The sequence below is a fragment of the Bactrocera neohumeralis genome, chromosome 5 (assembly GCF_024586455.1).
Source record: "Bactrocera neohumeralis isolate Rockhampton chromosome 5, APGP_CSIRO_Bneo_wtdbg2-racon-allhic-juicebox.fasta_v2, whole genome shotgun sequence".
NCBI classification, from domain to species: Eukaryota; Metazoa; Arthropoda; class Insecta; order Diptera; family Tephritidae; genus Bactrocera; species Bactrocera neohumeralis.
The window spans coordinates 2,941,007-2,965,112 of NC_065922.1; the positions used below are offsets into that span (position 1 = coordinate 2,941,007).

Here is a 24,106-nt window from a genome sequence, read left to right on the forward strand (position 1 = left end):
TTTTTTGTGATTTTTTCTTTCTTTTTATATATTTACATATTCAAGCAAATATTTAGGTATTATTATACAAAAATTTTAATATTACAACGAACTAGTTTGGTCCGTTTTTACAATAAAACTTCGTTATAAATAACAACTTAGAAATCTAGCCTTATAGTAAATTTGAATATTGTAATGTTATCATTTTTTTATATTTTATTTTCCAACTTCCGTTCGACATATTTTTACTTAATTGTTGCCTCGAGATTTTAGTAAGTAAATCAAGGATGATTGTTAGAAAATTATGTATTTTATTTATGATTTTATTTGCTAGTGTTGTTGTTTTTGTTTATTCGAAAAAAAAATTTGTCTCTTGAGACTCAAAATGTTTACAATAATAACTTACGCTAACATAAAATTAATATTAAAAATAATTATTATCAAAAATAATAGATTTCTTAAAATTATATGAATTAAATAATTGCGTTAAGATTCATGCATACTCTTTAAATTTTAGGACTATAAAAACTGTACATACAAGTTATCACAGCTAACATAGCTAACAAAATATACAACAACAAAGTTGTCGTAGCTAGTAAAATATACTGGCAAGAATGTTGCAACTATAAACAGAAATTCAATTCAGCAATATTCTTCAAATAAACAATATCATTGTTGCTCAATAAAGTTGATTTCCAAAATTTACGACAACAGCATATTTCGTCGGCACTAAACCAGAGCGGAAGCCGTGCCGCCACAATGTATGTACATAGGCCGTTTCTCGACCAAACTGAGGTTTGCTGTTTTGCTATAATTATTGTTAACGTTATCATTATAGAGTATATAGAAACAAGTACTAGTAAATAAGCAAAATTCTGTATAAAAGAAATGTATTCAATAAAGAAATTTGAGTTCAACTTTACAATTCAAAAGAGCGCGTAATTAATTATTTGGAGGCAACCATTAACTTACATACTCGTATATTGCAGGAATATAATAAAAAAAAAACAAATTATACATATTAAAATAACAAATCAAGGAATCATTTATATCCTTATTGTCATAAAAGAATAATTAATAAAAGAAAAATGAAATAATGGCCTAAATAATCTAATTAGACCACCTGTGCCAAGGAATATTATTCCACTGCACCAACAGGACCTTTCAGTTCTGGCACCGAAATTTCGGTAGAATTGGCACATTTATTTAAAATTATTGTTAGCCAAGGCATTGAGATGATAGAACCAACCCTTGTTAAAAAGAATGGAAGTTTATTTAAACATATGGGTTTAGAAACTCCCACACCACCGCATACGCAGGGGTTTCCAAGAACTCGGAAATCATAAAAAACGGAATACTGTTAACATCATGTTCTGCTTTTACCGCAAAAGTATACGATTTAAAAGTTTAATTGTTCTTTTTGTTTCTTTTCAATATATTTTGGTATTCGTTCAATAATAATTTTAAAGTAAACTTGGTATTCGTTTGAAAATAATTTGAAATAAACAATTTGGACATTCTTGACAAAAGCATTGAAATTCATATAAACTACTGTGAAGCATTTGTCTGGAATAAATCCAAAAGTCGAAAATTTATACAACCCCTAGCGTTTTTACTCCAAAAAGGTGAAAGTGCAAAGCAATTGGTAAGTGCAGGTGTGCATTATTGAATAAGTAAATGCGTACACATACAGTGTTGGAAAAAATAATAGGGACATCCCCATATTACTTTATACTATTCCATAATTTTTATAATTCTGTGCTATTTTGTTGGAAGCCACTGTTAACTTCAGTTACTTAACGGTACTTTACTTCATACGCACTTAAAGCATAGTAGGCAGCACAACTATGAATAATTGCGTTTTAAAGCTGATGCACATGTTTTTGAATGGAAAAAATAATAGGGACAGAATAAGTTTGGTCGTTCGCGCTGTATGCATTGCGGAAATTTTCGAAAGATCATTATTAATTCATAGTGATTTGCTGTGTTATAAGTTTTTACAAGATAGTACTAAAAAAAAATCCTAAAATTATCTGTAATGGGTCGCGCCAAACATTGCTCGGAAACCGAACGTAAAACCATAAAAAAACTACGAAAAATTGGAAAAACCATTCGCGAAATAGCTGCAATAATGGAATGCTCCAGAAATATGGTGTTCAACGTAGTCCCGTATTTGAGCAAAAAGAACGTGAATCAACGATTGCAGTTCGCGCAGAGGCACTTGTTGCGGGAAAACTGGAAAAATGTCCTTTGGTCGGACGAGACCAAAGTAAATTTATTCGGATCCGATGGTAGAATGTTCGTTCGACGCCCACTGAACGCTGAATTTAACCCTTTAGACCATTTAACCCGAAAGACCATTAAACATGGCGGAGGTTCTATAATGGTATGGTAGGACCAGTCTTTTGGATAACACAGCTTAGCGTACGTCATCATCACGCAACCTTTCGACAGTGGCGCTTAGCAACATCAACACCTCGCGCATATGTTTTCTAAGCTGTCCAACATCGGAACAGTCCGGCGCTTAAGAACACTGCGCAGGCAATTAACCTTGTCCATGTGTTTGCCTAGCAACATCGCAACGACGCAGGATAGCGCGTAATTCTATCACCACCTAACAACAGCAACACCTCGCGCATGTGTATGCAGTCTAAGCCGCCCAGCAACAGCTCTACCGTGTGCATGGGTTAGCCAAGCAGCCCGCCAACAGCCCAACTCGGCGCACAAGTTCATCGCTTGCCTAACAACAGCTTCACCATGCGCTTGGGTTAGTTAGGTAACCCAGCAACAGTATAATAAAGCGCATAAGATCACTGCGCGCAACAATAACAACAACACCTGAAAACCATTAGACGAGAGGGTGTTTAAGGCTGCGCTGTTAGCATAGCAGGACAGTTCTTCGAGACAACTCATTAGTTACAGGTGATAAATTAATTAATAAAGTTTATTAATAAAACCTAACCTGCTTAACTGGCGCCCAACTTACGGGAACGAACACAAAAATAAATCCTTATATAAAGGATATAAAATCGTGCCCACAAATATTTAGTGATTTGAAACCAAAAAAAAAATCTTTATAAAAACGTTTATAATATCCTTAAAAAAGAAGAACAAATGTGTTTGAAATTTGTGTCCGCTTAAATAAATTTTGCGGTAGACGTGAACAAAATTAATCACTTAAAGTTTGATAAAAAAAGGAGGGAAACCAAAATATTTTACAAAATAAAAACTAGTGGATGAACTAAGTGAAAATTTGAGAAGACTGTGGATATTTAGAACTGCTCATTAAAAACAAAATAAAAAACGTTAAAAAAAATCTGAAAATAACTATCTTGCAAAGTGTTAGTTAAATATCTAGTGATCAAATAAAAAGCTGAAAAAAGCAACGAAAATATTTGACAGCGGTTGAACTGAGTGAAAATGAAAAAGTGTGTAATAAACAAAGTACCCATACCGATCTGAGTTTAATCAAATCACTACCAGAGTTTAGAGGTAAGATTTCAGAATATCCAGCATGGAGAGAAGCGGCGAAGTTCGCGTTAAGTTATTAGAATGAAGGATCCGAGTCGTATTATATGGCGATGGGTATTTTACGCAACAAAATAACATCTGCAGCTAACGAAAATCTTAGTGCGTTTAACACGCCACTTAATTTTAAAGCAATAATTTCTAGACTAGATCAGTTATATGCAGATAAGCGACCCCTTCACATATGAGAAAATCAACTCAACACGTTGAGGCAGAGAAAAATGTCTATAAACGAGTATTATGACGCGGTTGATAGGCAACTTACACTGATAGTGAACAAAAATATTATGACATACAGTAGCAATGAGGGGCTCACCAATGCATTCAACGAAAAGGCTAGGGAAAATGCGTTGAGAGTCTTCATTTCTGGCCTCAGACGTCCACTTTGTGACACTCTATTTTCAGCGAACCCATCAGACTTACCCAGCGCCCTTGCCGCAGCACAACAGTTGCAGCACAATCGGGAAAGGTACCAATTTGCACATACATATGCGACTGGAAGATTGCCACCAGTTTATCAAACTACACCTTTTTCTACCAATTTTACTAACACAGTCCCGCAACGGAATCAAACAATTCAAAATGGTTCAATACAAAATTCCATCCCCATGGAGGTTGATGAGGAAAGCTCTTATTTCAGGAGACATCCACAGTTCAGAAACAACCCTGCTGTTCAGTCAAATCGTGGTTTCCAACAACAACCAATGCAACGAGGAAATATGTCGAATTCATTCCAGCAGCGGTCACGGCAACAAACCTACAACCTTTCTAAACCTCAACAAGAATACAGCTTTCATAAGAGACCTCATGTTCAGAGTAATAAAATTTCTATACAGGCCCCTTTGCATAAAGTCCAACGGATCAACGCCATGGAAAATGAACCGTACTTCTCTGAAGGGGAAGGTATGGAATTCGAAGAACGACACCAGCCATATCCCTTTGAAAATTAGTCCCTAGACGGGCAAGTTCTTAATATCTTAATAGACACGGGAACAGCGAAAAACTATATAATTTTTATTTTTTTTTTTATTTTTAAGAAATTTGTACAATAATAAATTATTTAACAAATAAACTATATAAAGAAATATAAATTCCTGAAAGGTATAACCAAAATAAATGGCCCCTTTCATCTAAAATCTATAAATGGGGTAAATAAAATTTCCGACTAAACCTCGTACTGAGCAGTTGAGTAAGCGTCTTTCTCTGAGTTTACAGCTATTCAAATAGCTCTCTTTTGGTGTTTTTTTTTGCACCCCGGTCTGTTTACTTAAGTAACGCGATTAATACTTATTTTAAGTGAGAAAATTTAATCGAATACTTATATAAGTGTATTATAATTTTTCCACTATGCCCCCGGTGGGCTTCCAGTTCGGGGACAACAGGTTTGCTGCGCTGGCCCAAGGTCCCCAACAAAAACGTAAAAAATCGTATCAAAAACTGCAAGATGCTTTTCCTGACTTACCGCCAATAAAAAGTGATGACCCAAAGTATATTGTGATTAAATCCGATGAGAATACTACACCCCTTTCGAAAGTTTCTTGTTTTCGTGTTTACAATGCCTTACTTACCGTGAGCAAAGATATAATCAAAATTAGTGAATTACACGACGGCAGCCTTTTACTGCTAGTGAAAAATAAGCAAGTAGCAGAAAAGTTTATAAAAACGAAATGTCTTTTCAACATTGGCGCTGTTAGCGCTAGCTATCATCAACATCTTAATTGTAACAAAGGCACCATTTATGCACCGTTTTTAAGCGATGTGCCTGAAAGCGAAATAATAGAAGGACTGAGTTCTTACGAAGTTTCCGCGGTTTATAAGTTCACTCGCAAAGTTGAAGGTGTTATAAAGCCTACTGGTGTTATGCTAATATCATTCAACAGTTATTCCCTTCCAAACAAAATAAACATCGCAAGGAGGATGACCTCTGTGCGACCATACGTGCCTAATCCAATGCGCTGCAGGTCATGCCAAAAATTGGGTCATACGCAATAACATTGCAAGGTTCCCCAACATGCGAAATTTGCAATTTTCCTTCTCCACACGATAATGACTGCATCCGAGTTATGTGTGCGAATTGTTCTGGCGAGCATCGCTCTTCTGATGTCCAAAGTATATGCAAACTAAAGAAATTTTAAAAATAAAGACACTAGAAAAGTGCAGTATGCACGAAGCCTTCAAAAAGGATAGAGAAAATACTTCCCTCCCTTCCCTCACTGCTAGCTTTGCACATGTGCTTCAACCTACAAAAGAGGTATCCTCTGTAACCACAACACCAAAAAAAATTTCAGCCATCAACAATTCCACAAAATCTAAAAATACTCATAGAACTGCCGACAATGACTTGCCTAGTTCATCAAAACAAAACGCAGAGGTCACCTCTGCACCCAACTCATCAATAAACTCTTTAACTAGCAAAAATCACTCACCTAACGCCAACCATAAGCATATTTCCAACAACAAGCCTGCATCGATCAGTTCAGACTACAACAACGTCTCACATTCAGCTAAAAATATCAGCGAAAAAAAATTTTAAGAAGGAAGGAAAATCCTTACGTGAAATTGCTTTAATAATTGGAAGAAGTCATAACACAGTGAAAAAAATTATTGATAAGCAAATAAAGTTTGGTAAAATAGAAGATCGACCACGTTCGGGTAGGCCAAAACGGCTTAGTGCCACAGAAATACGGTCAATTGTGAGAGCTGCGAAGGTGGATCCAACTGTCAGTGCTGTCAAAATGTCTGAAGAAGTATCCAGAATATCCGGACTGAACGTTAGTGCCAGCACAATCAGGCGAGCATTGCATGCTAATGGTCTGTATGGCCGGGTACCGAGAAAAAACCACATATCTCTACAAAGAATCAAAAGCGACGACTGGAATTTGCGGAAAAATACAAAACTAAAGACAAATCGTTCTGGAATAATGTAATTTTTTCTGATGAAAGCAAGTTCGAAATTTTCGGGAAGAAAAAATGTACTAAAGTTTGGAGAGTAAAAAATCAAGAGTTTGAACAGAAAAACATTACATTCACTGTAAAGCATGGTGGGGGTTCGGTGATGGTTTGGGGGTGCATGGCGGCAAGTGGAGTGGGAACGCTGGTGTTTATTGATAGCACAATGAACAAAACAGATTACCTAAACATTTTAAAAGAAAATTTGCTTCCCAGCGTTGAGAAATTGGGCTTAGGTCAATCCTGGATCTTCCAACAGGATAACGATCCTAAGCATACGGCAAAAATAGTGAAGGAATGGTTGCTCTACCGTACACCTAAACAGTTAGATCACCCTCCACAATCACCGGACCTCAACCCCATTGAACATCTGTGGGAACATTTGGACCGGCAAATAAGAAAAAGAAGTATAACCACCAAAAATTCTCTGAAGGAAATTTTACAAGAGGAGTGGTCAAAAATTTCCCCGGAAGTGATGTCCAACTTAGTGGAATCAATGCCAAGGAGGTTGGAAGCAGTTATCAGAGCAAAGGGAAGACAGACGAAGTATTAGCTTTTAATTTTTTTAAATATTCGCAAACTGTACACTTTGTTTTGACGCGTGATATACTGCGTATATTAGGTTTTGTTTTGGTTGCTTTTGTTGTTGTAGAGTTTTTTTGGATTGCTGTTAATTTTTTTTAAGAACACTATCTATCCATTTGTAAATGAAAATTGATTTGAAAAAATTTAAATTTTTTTATACTGAAATAAAGAGTCAAATGTATGGGAAGAAGGTGTACAGTTTCTTTTGACGCTGACAGTACATCTTATGATTCCTATATTGCAATGGAATTTAAACGGCTACACTAATAATTACAATGAGCTTCAATTATTAATACAAGACAATGCCCCAGCTATTATACTCTTAAATGAAACTCACATCTCTTTCAACTTGTCGGCTTTTACTCCTAAGCAGTACATTGGCATGTTTCACAATCTTCCATTTCTTCTCATAAGAAGAGATATTCCACACAAAATTAATGCCATTCAATCCAACTTGCTGGCTATGTCGATCGAAATTATCTTAGTTAAAAAAATCACCATTATCTGCACTCATATTGCACCAGACGAACAATTTACCAGTACAGACATCCTGCAATTAATCAACCAAGCTTCTGCTCCTTTAATTTTCGCTGGTGATTTTAATGCATGGAGTCCACTATGGGGCTCTCCAATAGCCAACAAGAGGAGCAAATGCATTGAAGACGCTTTACTTTCCTCTAACTTAATATGTTTGAATAACGGATCCGCGACACACTTTTCTACTCACTCCACTTTTTCCCATGTAGATCTTACAATGTGCCCCGACACACTTGCCACAGAGTGCGAATGGAGTATACTCGATCACCTGCATGGAAGCGATCACTTCCCCATTGTACTAAAATTGCACCTAGGTTCAACAACTAAAAACCACAAAATAAATAAGGTATTCAAAACTGATTACGCTGATTGGGAGAAGTTTCAGACACATTGCGAGATAAACGGCAATAATACCCCAATATCTGACAACCCTAACCAAGAAAGTGCGACGTTAACAAAAATTATCCGTTCAGCAGCGAATGTTAGCATTCCTCATACAAAGCCAACAGCAAGTTCAAAGAGTGTTCCTTGGTGGAATAAAGAAATCGCTGAATTGCGGGCAAAAAAACAGACAGCTTGGTATGAATACAAACGAGCTCGATCACTAGTCAACTTAATATCTTTCAGAAAAGTCAATGCTCTTTTCCGTCGTTCCGCGAAACAGGAAAGCGTAAATGTTTTCAGGATTTCACAAGCAAAATAAATCTTTCGTCTAGTCCTAAGTTAATATGGAACGCTTTAAAAAAACTTTCTGGAGTGCCTAGAAATCTAACCGTTCAGTGCGTAAAGGGGCCAACAGGTTTGGTAACCAATCCATCCGATATTTCCGAGTTATTTGCAAACTACCAAACCTCTAAAACCACCACACTGTCCGACACTTCCTACTCTGTCTCCCCTCTTTCTTTTTCTGCTAAACAAATAGAAACCCGCATTTCACTGTCTGAATTCGAGTTCGTTGCATCTACCGTTAAGGGTAAGTCCCCGGGGCAAGATAAAATTTCTTATCCAATTATCAGACATATGCCAAAAAGCCTCAAGCTCCGATTGGTAAAGCTTTATAACAAAATTTTCAATACTGGTGTCTACCCCCAATTTTGGAAAACGTCCTGTGTCATACCAATACTTAAACCACACAAATCCTCCGATGAACTTGCTAACTATAGGCCGATTTCCCTCCTTCCATGTATGGGCAAAATTTTGGAAAAGATCGTGGCTAACCGCTTGATGTGGTATGCTCAGCGAAACAAGTTCATATCACCGAATCAAGTCGCCTACAAAAAAGCCAAGGCACGTTAGATGCTTTAATCCAACTAGACTACTTCATTACTAACGCTTTGTCCAGCAAAAACCACGTGTCCGTACTATCTCTGGACTTTCACAGAGCTTTCGACAAAATTGGAGCCCATATTATTATTCGACAACTTAGAAAATGGAAAATAGGCCAGAATAAGATACGTTTTATTACTAACTTCCTCACAAACAGAAAACTCAAAGTCAACGTAAATGGTTTTCTTTCTTCAACACTCCCGCTTTCTAATGGTACGCCGCAAGGCTCACCTCTTTCAGCCCTCCTTTTTATCATTGCTTTCGATGATATTAGTAGGATGATAAAAAATTACATAGGAGTTGAGCACCAGATCTATGCTGACGATGTTCTAATCTACAAAAAAGTCTCTGACGTTAATTTAGCTCAATCCTTATTTACTAATATACTCGCCAGAATTGGGACTTGGTCACTGGAGTCTGGTGCTTCACTTTCCTTAGACAAAACACATATCCTTCATGTATGTAGGAAGCAAAATTGCAACGGTATTTCACTTTCCCACAACCAAACTAACATCGAATGTAAAATAGAGCTGAAAATACTAGGATTAATTTTTGACTCTAATTATAACTTTAATGCTCACTGTAAATATGTCAGAAAATAAAATTATAGATTCTTCGCTTCAAATTCTTGCGAAAACTGCTGAGAACACCAGCCCATTACTAAATACAACTATCACCCATGCCACGAAAAACAGAAAAATTCCAAGAATACAATCGGCTATTTCGAGATGCTTAAGTTTCGCTGCAGAAAATAATATTTTACGTAACGCAACACGCAAATTCACCACTCGACATCCTCCCTGTCTGATCAATGATAAAATCCTACAGAATAAGCTTATGTTTTTGTCCAAGCAAAACACACCAAACGAAGTCTTTCAACAAACCTTTGCTGAACTGGAATCTAATTATACAAATAATGGCTGGAAGTTATTGTTTACGGATGGCTCCAAGTCCATCGATTCCACTTCGTTAGCAGTTGTCACTGCCACAGGAGAAATTATTTGCAATTGGCTTCTCCCCTCAACGAGCTCTGTATTTACCGCTGAAGGAGCTGCTATTCTTCATGCAGTTAATCACGCAAAAAAGACGAAAGGAAAGTTCCTCATCTGTACCGACAGCAAATCGTGTATGTCTGCAATAACGTCTCCTTCCAATCGCAATACCATAATAGAAGTTATCAGGGACGCGGTCATTGCTGCCCCTCAGAAAATCCAAGTAATGTGGATCCCTGGCCATGCTGGTACTACTGGCAACCACTTTGCAGACCTCGCTGCGAAAAATATAGCCAGAACTCCTGCCTTAACATACTACGTCTCAACCAAGCAAGACATTTCTAACCTTATTAAGCACAAAAGGCATCAAAAAAACGCAAGCGAATGGAAAACATTTAAACATCACTACGCGGTCATAAACCCAGCCAGAAATCGAATAATCTACTCGTCAACAGTTCCAACTAGCGCAATGAAGACATATACTCGATTAAGGATTGGACACACTATCATAACACACGCCCACCTACTATCGGGTAAAGGCCCATCCATTTGCCCCCTTTGCGATGACACCGCTTCTATCAAACACTTACTCACACTCTGTCCGATGCTTCACTCAACGGCCCACAACTCTGGCAACATTGATCTCATAAAACTACTAAGTGAACCTTCAGAAAAAAACGTTATGATTGTATATAGATTCTTAAAAACCAACGATTTGTTAAAACATATTTAAGCAACTTACATCTTTACTAACCCTTAGCAAATAGAATTTTTTCACCTAGTTATAATTACAAGGCGGCTGAAGGCCTCGTAGCCAGTGCTGCGTTTATGTATTTATATAATAAAACTCTTTTTGTTATATGAATTATTATAAATAAATAAAATTTCCGAAAAATGTAAAGTCAATATTATAGGAACAACGGACACCTTTTATATCTTACCGCAATTAGATTCCTTTGATGGAATGATTTATTGAAAGATATCCATGCCATAATTGACACACAAGCTGGACTCATTTTCCATAAAAATGGAAAAGAGGTTCTCAACTTTTTTCAGTGTCAACAAGTAAACATGACAATAGCAAAGACAATAGAAATGCCTTGCAGTATAGAAGCACTTATTAAACGTAACTTTAATGCATTTGCGAATCCTAATAGATTACTTCCATATAACACAAACGTAATAGCAACAATAGATACTATAACCGACAATCCCATTTATTCAAGAAGCTACCCTTACCCAATATTCGCGGCAAATTTTATAAACAAGGAAATAGAATCTCTACTTAAAGATGGCATAATTAGAAAATCTTACTCACCCTATAATTCACCTGTTCATATAGTTTCGAAAAAGGGTTTAGACGATGAAGGAAACAAAATTTAAGAATGGTCATCGATTTTCGAAAGCTAAATGAACAAACTACATCGGATAAATACCCGATCCCAGGCACTAGCGTAATACTTTCAAATTTGGGAAAATCGAAATTATTCACCACACTCGATCTGAAGTCTGGTTTTCATCAGATTTGCCTTTCAGAAAAAGATAGGTGCAAAACAGCTTTCAGCGTAAACAACGGCAAGTATGAATTTTGTCGATTGCCCTTTGGCTTAAAAAATGCACCAAGCATATTCCAGAGGGCCATAGATGACGTTTTACGGGAAGATATTGGAAAACTATGCCATGTTTACGTTGATGACATCATAGTTTTCTCATCTGATGAAAATTCACACTATAAACACGTTAATTCCATATTAAAAAAATTGAGGGAGCAGGAATGCGAGTGTCCTTAGAGAAAACCAAATTTTTAAAAGAGGAAGTCGAATTCTTAGGTTTCAGCGTCTCATACAAAGGTATCCGAACATGCCCCAGCAAAGTCGAGGCAATCCTAAATTATCAAGAGCCGAAATCATTGAGATCCTTACGTTCGTTTTTGGGTCTTTCCGGTTATTACCGCAGATTTATAAAGGACTATGCCCATATATCTAAGCCCCTTACAAACTATTTAAGAGGTGAAAATGGCCATGTTAATAGTAGGCATTCTAAAAAAATTAATATATCACTCGACGAAGATGCAATCGCTGCCTTTAATAAGCTTAAGAGTATTTTAGCTTCAGAAGATGTCCTTCTTCAACATCCAGATTACACTAAGCCATTCGAAATAACCACAGATGCTTCCTCCGTCGCCTTAGGTGCTGTACTTTCCCAAAATGGTAAGCCGATAACAATGATATCTCGTACTTTATCTAAAACAGAAGAAAACTACGCCACGAACGAACGCGAGCTTCTGGCAATAGTTTGGGCCTTTCAAAAGTTAAGGCATTATTTGTACGGTATCAAAAACATTCACATTTACACGGACCATCAACCATTGACGTTTGCCATATCGGATAGAAGTCCTAACTCAAAAATTAAAAGGTGGACTGCATTTATAAACTCGTTTGCGCCAAAATACTTCTATAAACCTGGCAAAGAGAACAAAGTGGCCGACGCACTTTCACGCCAGTACATTCACAACCTCGACGACTCAATATCGACGGCTCACAGCGAGATTTCTCTTTCAGGTGTAATAAAAAGCATCAAAAATCCTGTCAACCAATTAAAAGCCCAATTAGTACTCTTACCATCCGAAGTTAACAGCAAGTCTACGAAAATTTTATTTCAAAAACACATTAGTCATACCATAAATTTTAAAAGCGCAGAATTTCTTTTACAAACCATACGGGAAAAGATAAATCCAAATGTAGTTAATGGAATCTATTGTGAATTTGAGACTTTAGGCCGAGTACAATCATTACTTCTGTCAAACTTTCCAGGTGTAAAATTCGTGCACACCGAAAAATTAGTAATAGATCTGATCAAAAAAGAAGATCAAATCGAGGCTGCTACCATGGAACATAATAGAGCTCACCGCTCAATCCAAGAGAACTACAATCAATTGATTTCAGAATATTTTTTTCCAGAAATTAAGAAGACTTTAACAACAATAGCCAAGAATTCTAGAACATGTTTGGAAAACAAATACAATAGACACCCACCAAAAACAGAAGTAGGCAAAACACCAATACCAGAATATCCCGGACAAATCCTTCACATGGATATATTTTCTGTAGACAGATTTCATTTCTTTACCTGTATAGATATGTTTTCTAAATTCACAGTCACAATTCCGATCGACTCCAGATCAACAATTGATATAAAAAGTGCACTGCTAATCGTACTAAACAAGTTTAGAAAAACGAAGTTAATTGTTTCCGATAATGAAAAATCCTTTCAATCGAATAGTAGTCAATTTGTTGAAAGATGAATTCGGAATCGAGCAATTTTTTATACCAACCTTTCATAGAAAAAGTAATGGCCAAATAGAGAGAACGCATTCCACCTTAGCAGAAATCGCACGATGTATAAAAGCAGAACAAAACATAACGGATATTAAAGAATTAATCTTACTTGCAACGCATAAGTATAACAATTCAATACATTCGACCGTCGATGCCAAACCGATAGATATAATAAATAATTTTTCAAAAGATCACCTAGACTCAATTAAGGTAGCACTGCATACTGCACAAGAAAATATTATTAAAAAATCTAAAGTTGACCAAAGGACGTTTAAAGAAGGTGAAAAAGTTTACGTTCGCCGCAATAAACTACTTGGAAATAAATTAAAAAAGATTTACGTTGAAAATGTAGTACAGAAGGATTTAGGAACAACCGTGTTAATAAATGGTAAAAAAGCTGTCCAACAACGGAACAGTCCGGCGCTTAAGAACACTGCGTAGGCAATTAACCTTGCCCATGTGTTTGCCTAGCAACATCGCAACGGCGCAGGATAGCGCGTAATTCTATCACCACCTAACAACAGCAACACCTCGCACATGTGTATGCAGTCTAAGCCGCCCAGCAACAGCTCTACCGTGTGCATGGGTTAGCCAAGCAGCCCGCCAACAGCCCAACTCGGCGCACGAGTTCATCGCTTGCCTAACAATAGCTTCACCATGCGCTTGGGTTAGTTAGGTAACCCAGCAACAGTATAATAAAGCGCATAAGATCACTGCGCGCAACCATAACAACAACACCTGAAAACCATTAGACGAGAGGGTGTTTAAGGCTGCGCTGTTAGCATAGCAGGACAGTTCTTCGAGACAACTCATTAGTTACAGGTGATAAATTAATTAATAAAGTTTATTAATAAAACCTAACCTGCTTAACTTATACTACATAAGTATGTATTACAAACTGTCTTTTTAAATAAACATGTACATACATACATATGTAAATAAATTTGAACTCAACTTAGTGTATTTTCCATAATTCGAATTTTCCGTAACTCGAACTCTACTTTCTGTCCCTTGGACATTCGAGTTAAGGAAGTTCCACTGTATAATATATATATGTAACAATATCACCTAGCAACAGCACATCATGCACATACAACGTGAATAATCAAACAAAGGGAGATAATATCATGCCACAAGAATTTACAGCAAATATCACGCCACCTAAAACAACCAATCACAGCACGCCACGCTACATCAGTATAAAGCTATAAATACAATGGATCGCACACTGTGTGTTCTTTCAACTCAGTTTAACATAAACTTTAGATATAGTCAGATGTATTGTATAATACTTTTATATTAAATAAAGAGAAACCCAGGAGTGATATCCTGGTAAAATATATATTTTTTAGAATTGCCTAAATAGCATTCTTAATTCGCGTGACAACAACAAAATAAACGCAAGACAGCAAAGAATTGGGTAAACAGTTGCTAGTGTAAGCAACTAAGAAGTCACGCGGCCAATAACGTGCAGCAACTAAAGTTAGGGCAAAGTAGTGTAGGTATTTAGACGCTAACGTCGCTCTTATGTAGTCAGTTATTTCAACTCTTCCGCTGAGACCGGCTGCCCTTGGGATTACCAAGGGAAATAAAATTTTCTAAAAACAAATTCTAAAGGAATTGTATTACTTACATATACTTACATCTGCATAGCAGCGATAAGCACGACATCACTCAATCACGCAAGCAATGCATGATCAAACAAGACTTAACCAATCAGAATACGACACGCTACTTAAGTTACACTATTTTATCAAGTAACCAAAGTACGACGCGCTACTCTAGCCATAACTATAAAAGAGCAGAGCGCATGCAGTACTTGTTCGCATTTTGAATATATGAGTTAACACAGCGCTTCAGACAATTCCCACCATCGGTCAGCAACTCAGTACGAAACTCGATACCCAGCAATAGCTGACGTCGCATCAGCAATATTAGCGGCTTCACACGCGCATCCGATTAACTGCTGACTATAAGGAACGTGACCCGGAACAAGCGTAGGTTTAATTTAGACTTAAGGTTAAAATTGTATTCAGTCTTAAGACAACATTTTTATAATAAAGACGCGGACGCGAGTCCGCTATCCTTTTTTAAAAATCAAAACCACAAACTAATGGTTTAATTTATGTACATATCTATAAGCATAGCCGGTAATAATATTGTAAAATATTCAATAAAAAAACCTAGGAGGAATCCTGGTGAAATATATTTTCAAATAATATCTAAATAATATTATTAATTAACGCGAACACGAACCAAAATTGATGCAGTCGGTAGGATCCTTTTAAAAGAGTTATAAGGATTCAGTGAAACGAACCGTGTTCAGAAAAACAAAAAAAATTTCCCCTCGAAAACCGTTATATTTTATACAATTCCCTATAATAATTCAGCTCAGGAGTTGACCAGAACCTCCAGAATATAATTAACCGAAGGTGCAGTGAACATTTATTGTGAAATTACTTTGGAAAAAGTGTGCAGTGAATGCTAATAAAGCCGACACTACGCTATATATACATATGTATATAAATATAACATAATATAAAAAAAAGTTTAGCAGTGAAAACCACCTCGAAAAATTAAAAGGCATTAATTCACCAGAACATATATAAAAAAAAATTGTGAATTATTTGCAGTGAACACGTCTTAAAAAAAGAGCGCAAATTCACCAAAAATTTTAATTTAACAAGCAAAGTAACCAAACCCATCAAAAAAATTAAACCATCAAGGCAGCGATGTTTCGACAGCAGAAGAGGCATGGAGTCCGAACAGACTCAGATGGCAGCGGTCAATTTAGTAGAGGAACTTGCCCGCAGAGAGCAACAGTTAGAGCAGATGCGGCAAGCCAACCTTGAACTCGGAAACCGGACTGAAAGAAGTAATGGCAACCTGCCTATATTTACGAGGACGAGAGACATAACCAAAAACTCGTTTTTCAATATCATTGAATACCTGCTATCTACATCAAACGATATCGAGTCACAGATGGAAATGGTATGATCTGTGCACTACAGGACCATCCAGGGAGAAGCGAAGAGCACGATTATCAACATACCGCAACCGGACAACTGGCAACTAATAAAATAAACACTAAAGCTGAGATATCGACCCGATGTAGAGCCGCATCATATCAAAAGGATATGAAACCTTAAGATATTCCAATTGGCAGTAATGATACAGATATGGATACCATTGATTGAAGGACTTTTGACAACTACAGAACTGACAGAACAGTTAGGATTTATAGACATTAAAATTAGGACACAAGAAATAGTCAAAGACACAGACATAGTAATACATCTTATAAACATAAAAGAAATGGAAAATATAATTAACGATATGACGGACAACATTATTCTAATGAAAACAGATAATAAAGACATATTACAACTAGAACTATTAGAAACAAGACATAATGAACTGAATCTTTAATATTTCGCATGTAAGTTAATACAACACCTATCAGCAATTCGACAACATAACTTGCGCAACTACTACATAACTTACTGACTTAAGCAAATCGCCGCAGAAGTTTCAGTAACAACGACTTGACTTCCGGCACGCGCATCCGAAATGCTTATGCACCTTCACAAGCCAATTCTTGGAAGTGCATCACGCCACCACACTGCAGGCTAGACGGAATTTAGGTATAAAATTATGTTAAGCACTAATTTTAGACACACTTTATGTCAATCAATAAAGTAACGCGGTCGCGCTACGCGTTGTTAAACGCGAAAACAATTTGGTTTTTTTTTAGCTTTCTCAACGAGAGAAAGGTTAACTTGTACAAAACAATCACACGTGAGTTACATATGTATATGAATAACTTGCAATATAAATACTTGTTCACAATATTTCTTTCCGATCAATAAATTTTCATATAATTGTCTGTATTCAAACAATTAAAAATGGTAAAAGTTCAGTTCAAAAACTCAATACAAATCAACTGGTTCTCTTATTTAATTTTTAGGGAATATTTTTAAAACATTCGAAAACGACGTAGTCTTCCACAAAACTGAAGGTACAGTGAATTTGGATTTGCGAATTGTATTGCTTTGCAGGTGTTTTTCATTCAAACGCCAAATAACGAAAATGTTATTATGACTAGTAATAGTACTTTTTAATTTTTATAAAATTAACCATTTCGGCAAACGTGATCAGCGAGGAGATTACGTTATTGTTGGCAACTCTTTACTGACATTCCACAAAAGTCTTGGTACAGCTGATGTAAACGCGCTTTTATTAGTAAAAAGGGGAATCCCACAATTCAATATTATTGCTGTGAATTAAAAGCTGCAGACTGGTACTTTTAATATTGTATTCGCGTTCGTTGAGTGTTATTTGTTATAAAAATCAAATAAAAATAAAAGAAGTTATGGGCCGAAAATAATTAACAATTAGAGAACGGGAAATCATAATTGATCTACATGTTAGGCAAGGCAAATCTTATTCACAAATATCTGAGCTTGTATCGCGTAGTCGGTCATCAGTCCAAAAAGTGGTTAACCGATATAATAAGGAAAACAGAGTTGAAAATCCACCCAGGACTGGCCGCCCGCCCAAACTGAATGATACTGACAAGAGGAAAATTTTGCTTATACTAAAAGAAAACCCATTTGTAAGCTGCAGAAAAATTAGTGATGTCTTTGCTGTTTACGACAACAAACAGGTTAGTGCAGAAACTGTGCGAAGAGCTGTCGTAGAGAATGGATTTTCATCTAGAACGCCCAGGAAGAAGCCTCTTGTGAGTGCTATAAACAAAGAAAAGCGTATAACATTCGCAAAGACATATTGTGACAAGCCTGTGGAGTTTTGGGACAAAATTTTATTCTCAGATGAGTCTAAGTTTTGCATCTTTGACGTAAATGGGCATAAAAGGGTCTGGCGCAGAGCAGGAGAAGCGCTCAATCCAAAGAATACGGTTAAAACCATTAAACATGGAGGCGGTGGCGTTATGGTATGGGGGTGCATGGCAGCTGCGGGGGTAGGAAACCTGGTTTTTGTCGAAAATAATATGGACCAGAATACCTATTTGGATTAAGCACACTGCTCACAAAGTACGAATGTGGTTGTTGTACAATGCTCGTATGTTTCCTACCCCACCTCAAAGCCCTGATTTAAACCCCATTGAGCATCTTTGGTATGAACATGAGACTAGAATTAGAAAAAGAAAGATTTCAAGCAAGGCGCAGCTTAAGGAGGTTATGTTAGAGGAGTAGAACAACATTAGCAGCGAGCTCACCAAAAAATTGGTGCATTCAATGCCTGAAAGGTTGAAATCAGTAATAAAAACTAAAGGATATCCTACAAAATACTGAAATAGGTGAGGTTTGAATAGAAAGCAATGCCATAACTACAATTTATATATATTTTCTTTAGGTGTACCTTGACTTTTGTGGACTCAATATAATGGCTTATCACCATATTAGCATCATTTTCTTTTCTTATATACTGGATTTTTACATGGATTCAAAGTTTATTTGTTATTGTTGAAAATACATTAAGAAAATTTTACTTTTATTTGATTAATAAAAGCAGATCACACTGTTTTCAAAAATTTACTTGCTGTACCTTCACTTCTGTGGAAGACTGTAGTTATAAAAGTCACGCGCAAAATCAGTTTTGATGACCAAGCGTCTTACAGACTGTGGGAACGAAAACAACCACTGACACCTTGCTTCACTGCGGCATCATCGTTGCAAAACACACCTCCAATAAAATCATATCTGTGCTCAATAAAACAGAAGTTTTCGCTCTTTAAATAAATAAAACAAAACACAAGTTTTTTTTTTTTTAATTTATATAACTGGCGCAGTCGGCTTTCGATAAAGAATCCTTTTTTCAGTTTTCGGTCGTGCATACAAAGTCAAATTACAACTCTGGACTGAAATGAAAAGTCAACGAAGCGTCGTAACGCTGGCGGACAATTAAAGTTTTCATTCTCAATCCGTATCTCTCCACTCAACAGTAAATATATATTTATCATTGAAAGGGAAGAGATTCCTACAAAATTGGGGGCTCGTGTCAGGGATTGGAAATGCAAAGGTAAGAAGTGTAAAAGCGTTCTAGTTTGACAGTAAATATAATAAATCGGTGAAATAAGTGAGAAAAGATAAGGAATAACAGGTTTCTAAAGATTCTGCAGTCGAAACAAGTGGAGTTCAAGCAGGTGCTACACGGAGGATAAAACCATTAAAGGGTAGTATTAAAAATAAGAATACAAATTTCAAACGCGTAGTGGACATATTTTATATACAATGAACAATCGATACATCAAACTCATGATTTAAAATCAATTTGATTTAAGATGGTGTGATTTAAGTTTGGAAGCTTAAGCTAAATAAATCGGACATTATCCAACGTGATTTTCGCGAAACAGTTATTACGGAAACTTAAAAATTCAGCCACTGTACATCGGATGCCGCTGGTTGCTTCAATGGTTTAATACGGTTACCAACTATATGTTACCTCGTTTAAAATTTAATTGCTTAAACTTTCTTGATATATCATTAAATCATATCAGTGGTACTTCCTGCAAATGAGAGCCTCATAAGTCAGCATTCACCTATGGGAAGGCCGACTTTTTTGAAGTTGAAGACATAGGCTATGAATGCATAAGACAAACTTCAGCATTTGCGTTCCTGCTTGAGTAGTGCTTCCTTTGGTACCATATGATCTTTGGAAATAAATGAGACTAACTATAAAATCGAATAAGATGTCCTCATTAAACGACTCGATAACAAAAGTCTTATTTTTATGGTACATATCAGCAAGACTTTCGGAATGGACAAAGCAGATGCCACTGTCGCCATGCTGCGAGTGCTGACAGACAAGGTCCATCGCGTATCTGCACACTTTCTTCTTTGTTTGTTAATAAATCTTTTGTTTGTATAAACAATAACACGCTTTATTTTTTAATATTTCTCTACTCGGGGAAATTAATTTGTGTGGAGATCTGGCAGCGCCTGGAGATTCGGAGAGGAATGGAAATGGCGCGGTTGGAGAGGTCTGTTTTGGTTCGGTTAAGTAAAAGGTTCTATGAAACTGAAGTCTGATGAAATAAAGTCTAAATCAAAATAAATACTGTATTTGTCTTATTACTGGTGGTAAAGGTGAGTTGTTACAACTTGCTTTGATAAAATAATGTGAATTTGAAAATAATTCATATTCAAAGCACGTCCAAGGTTAAGTGTAAACCCTGCTGACGGAAAGACTACAAAATTTTAGAGGCTCCAGTGAAAGTGGAGGCAGTGACCATAGAACCGACATTTCGGTGCGAGGAATCTCTTCCAAGTAATTAAATCTCTGTTTGAATTTGCTGGCTATAAATTGTTCGAAAACAACGAATATACCTGTAGTTGAAAACACTACCAAGCGGTAGCAATTATAAAGAATAAAATTGTCTGTTGGGCCAACTAAGTTTTGTTATCATTCGATACTGAATGATAGAGTCACTTTGTCAGAAATATAGGCAGAAGTCCATGAGCGATATCATGTTCTCATCGCAACCAAAAGATATGCCTAGTGTGTTGGCTCAAGAATTGATAGCAAATCACGCTCGATATTCTTTTGCAAACTCTTCTACAATTAGATGGATACAACTCCATTCCCTACACAGCAGATTCCAGGTTATGTGATGGTAAGTTTCTCTTGAATATTTCACTTGTCCGTAATAGATGCACCTTGTGCATTAAACTTGTGCTCGTGAAACTAATATCAATTGGATTGGCAAAAATTTTAATGGTTTGATTTTAAATTGATTTTACAGCGGAAAAGACAGTGCAGTCCGTGTTTTAAGAGGAGGGAAAACAGCACAATATTATCGTGAATACCGAGCACGAAAGAAAGCAGAGCGGGAAAAGGAGAAATTGGAAATAATAGCTGGCAGTCAATCGAGTAAGAGATTATGAAAGTGATGCTAGTGATACTTTGAGCTTTTCTAGCGATGTAGGTTCTGATTCTGAGCCCGAAGCGTCCACCTCTATAGGGTTTAGTGTCGTTTCAGAAAATAACGACGAAATAAATAAATGTAATGAAATTAAGTCGTGGGCTATCAGAAACAACATAGCAAATCGCTTTAGAAGATCTTCTAAAAACATTGCGCAAAGTAGGTGTTGATGGTATGCATCAATGCAAAAACACTACTAAATACCAGTAAAGAAAAAATAAATATCACTGAAATGCAATATGGGGAATTTTTGTATCTAGGAATTCAAAACTATTTTGTTTCAAGTCCTTTTAATTACTTGGAAGGGAAAAATGAGGTTTATTTAGATATAGGAGTTGATGGGTTAAAATTGTACAAAAGTTCAAACAGGGTATTATGGCCTATCTTGGGTTCAGTTGTAGGTTTCCCTAATATAAGCCCGTTTATGATAGCATGCTATTCCGGGTTCAAGAAGCCAAGTAACATAGATCAATTCATGTCCGAATTTTGTGCCGAGGTCGTGTCGCTAAGGGCAACCGGCATTAAAGTTGGATTTAAGCCAAACGTTTTGAAATTTAACATTCGTCTTTTTGTTTGTGACTCCCCAGCGAGGGCTTTTGTAACAGGTGTTATATCACACAACGGGAAAAATGGTTGTCCAAAATGCTGCCAGGAAGGTACTTACCAAAAAAATAGGTAAGTTTTCAAAAAAAAAATCGGTTCCTTAAGATCGGATACAACGTTTATGTTACGTTCAAATCCTGCGCATCATTTGGAAGATTTCAAATTCAAAAAGAGCATTTTGGAAGAATCAGATTTTGGGATGGTTTCTCAGTTTCCCCTTGATAGTATGCACTTAGTCGACTTAGGAGTAACAAAGAAATTACTTAAACTTGCAACAAGGCCAATCATACTATTATTAACGAAAAGCTTGACTATGTCTCTAAATTTATCCCATCAGAGTTTGGCCGCATATCTAGAAGTTTAGATGAGATTCATAATTGGAAATCGACTGAGTTTAGGCAGTTTTTGCTTTATTCTGGTATATTCGTTCTTAAAGATTGTATCAGTACCGATCGATACTATCACTTCCTGCTGCTACATAGTAGTATTCGACTTTTGTCAAATGAAATGGGAATATCAAGAACGCAACAAAACTCAGGTCATTTTTAACATAAAGCTTCTAATAAAATATACTATATATTAACTTTTTAAATTTAAGATATACTTGAAGCGTTAAAAACGATCGCCAAAAGAATATTCAGGAAAGACTGGAAAAATTGGAGGAAAATGTATTTATAACTTTGCAGAACCAAAAAACGCTTAGTGAAGGCCAATCGTCACTGGTTCACAACCAAACTGCAATATTTGAAAAACTGAATGAGATGGAGTCGAAAGTAAGTGTTTTACAATATTGTATGTACACTCAATAATAAAAGTAAATCTAAGACTTTATTTATATCTTTTCGTCTAAATTTATTTCTTATATTATCGAAAAGGTTGAGGTTTTGGCGCAAAATAAGTCAATCAGAGAATGCAAAGTTCCCTTAAAACGAGTTGAGCAGTCAGTGTGCCGCATGACCGGCGAAGTGACTGATAAAGAGCTGGACGACGTCGCTAGCACTTTTCCGATGGAGTCGCAAGCAATAGTTGCGGAAGTGGAGGATAGACTGCAAAGCCAGGACTATCCCCAAACAATGGTAACCTAAAAAATAAAATATAATAAGTTTACTACTAGTTACAATACTTTTACTTCTTTTAAGACTGCATTCCTCCACAAACTTAAAGGCGCCAGTGATAATGTGGCTGACGTAATACCTAAGGTTTTCTCAGATGAGCTCATGGAAGGTTATAATTGGGATGGCAGGTGGAGCAAGAAATCCCTATGCAAGTTGGCGCTGGTTGATACCATTTTAAGAAGTACATACATATACATAATTGCAACTTAATGTTTACTTAAAATGTTTACTAATATATATTTTTCTTTTAATTTAGATGTGTTTCAACAACAAGGATGTAGGAGTTTCGAGCAAAATATAAAGCGGTCAATACTGCTCAGCCATCACAGGTTAAAGCAGCGTAGTTATTTAAAAAAAAAGAAACAATAATTACATTTAAAAACCAAGCAAATTAAAACCAAAAAATTAAGCTTTAATTTTATATTAATTTGTTTTTACTTTTTGTACAATTTTTTTATAACATGAATTAATGAATATTATATGAATTAAAATGAATTTAATTTTTTCTAAATAAAATAAATTACAATAAATTAATAAATACATAATTTTTACATGTGCTTACATCATATATGACTGTCACAACTGCATGATATTTACATCATGTGATAGTCACACATGCCTGAGTTTTACATCACATATGATTGTCACAACTGCATGATTTTTACATCATATGTGATAGACACATATGCATGATGTTGACATCAGGCATAACAGGCATTCATGACAGAGATTTATATCATTAATGACACAAATTTTTATTCTAAACACCGTTGGAGTGAGCAGTGTAGCTATATGTTGTTCGGGTTGTTAAAGCCAGTAAGTAAGAAAGAAATGCAATATCACATGTATACAAAAGTTTTGTCAACTTTTTCATATTGCCCTTAAAAATATGATAGAAACTTGCACTGAGCCAGTGACAGAAAATTGTGTCACTAGTGATTGTCATATGATTGATCATATGATTATCATCGTTCTTGTAGGGATCGCTACATACAAAAACCGGTTTTCGCTAACTAACAAGTGACAAACAATCGCAAGTGATAAACAAACGCTCAACCAAAAGGGAAAAGAAAATAAAATAACAAAAACAATACACGTAAAACAACACAAAAAACCATTGGTTGACATACAATATGCTTGACCCACCTGACATTTGGAGGAGAAACCTTCCAAATTTAGATGAATCCAAATTCCTAATAATAACTAGAA

At 36.1% G+C, this 24,106-nt stretch overlaps 1 long non-coding RNA gene across 1 annotated transcript; it reads right to left on the reverse strand.

Annotated features, from left to right (window-relative positions):
- Window positions 1–221: 221 nt before the first annotated feature.
- On the reverse strand, window positions 222–15,031 carry LOC126758066 (uncharacterized). Its single transcript, XR_007666816.1, has 2 exons — window positions 13,685–15,031; window positions 222–2,529 (listed from the first exon to the last, which is right to left on the reverse strand). It is a non-coding gene; the product is annotated as an uncharacterized LOC126758066 (long non-coding RNA).
- Window positions 15,032–24,106: the final 9,075 nt, after the last annotated feature.